We start from the raw sequence: 1,067 nt of genomic DNA, 5'->3' as shown, positions 1-1,067 counted from the left end.
TAGGCACTCTGAAGGCGAGGTTTCCAGTGTCTGCGTGGGCTCGAGGTCACTCCGATAGGGCATGTGACCTGTCCTGATGAAGATGACCTAGAACAACACCCATTGAATCTAGCAGACCACAGAGCAGAATGCTTAGAGACATGATTTGTCAAAATCACTTTATTTAATGGTTCCATTTTTCATATCTGAAATAAAAAGAGACATTAGAGATTTGTATTTATTGCTTTACACACACACACACACACACACACAAAAAAAACAAAACAATTCATGTTCACATATGATTCTCACCTTAAGGCGATGCTCCAGTAGTTCTATTTCAAGTTTGGCCTTTTTAATGGCCAGCCTTTTCTCCTCTAGCTGAAGCTGTATAAGGTCCATGTCCATGTCAGTTTTTTTTAATTTGCCTTTATTAGATGGACCTTATACAGCTCCTTTGCAGACAACTAGGAAGGCAAAGTAAATAAGATGGTTAAAGAAGAAAGTCTGCCACATGTAACATTATGTAATAAGGACAACCAGGGGACAAGTTCTACACTGCTAAGATTATGTGTAGAGGTAGATGGACCCTCATCTGCATGTACATCCCCAGCTAGATTCTGTCACAGGACAAATCACTCCATCTAAAAAGCTATGTCCAGTACATGGCATCATACCTCTGTGGGTCTCCCATCACTTTCTAATTCAGTCACAGCAGATGTGGTCTCTTCATCATCATCATCACCATCATCCTAGAGTGGAAATATGCAACTTTACTTTGTCGGGCAGACAAAGTGAAAGATCTTGAAGCAACTGGTTCTTAAATGCATCACTAACAATTGTGACAGACTGTGTGGTTTCAGGAGGATCCAATAATACAATGCGTCCCATCAGCAACTGCAAAAAAAAACAAAAAAAAGATACTCAATGTGTAAATTACTAAAGTATGACAGACACTGCATAAAGGCATTAGGAACATGCAAGAATAATAATAAAAAAAAATACTGTATACAGCATATGCTGTAAAATAGAATATGTATGCATAATGCACAAGTGAAACAATGACTGCATTTGGGAAGCATTTAGCA

General features: G+C 38.6%; 1 long non-coding RNA gene across 1 annotated transcript; it reads right to left on the bottom strand.

Annotated features, from left to right (window-relative positions):
- Positions 1-415: 415 nt before the first annotated feature.
- On the bottom strand, positions 416-1,049 carry LOC122143511. Its single transcript, XR_006159204.1, has 3 exons — positions 817-1,049; positions 657-731; positions 416-446 (listed from the first exon to the last, which is right to left on the bottom strand). It is a non-coding gene; the product is annotated as an uncharacterized LOC122143511 (long non-coding RNA).
- Positions 1,050-1,067: the final 18 nt, after the last annotated feature.

The sequence above is a fragment of the Cyprinus carpio genome, unplaced genomic scaffold (genome assembly GCF_018340385.1).
Source record: "Cyprinus carpio isolate SPL01 unplaced genomic scaffold, ASM1834038v1 S000005910, whole genome shotgun sequence".
NCBI lineage: Eukaryota > Metazoa > Chordata > Actinopteri > Cypriniformes > Cyprinidae > Cyprinus > Cyprinus carpio.
The sequence above is the reverse complement of the archived record's forward strand: the minus strand, read 5'-3'. Positions and strand labels throughout refer to the sequence as shown.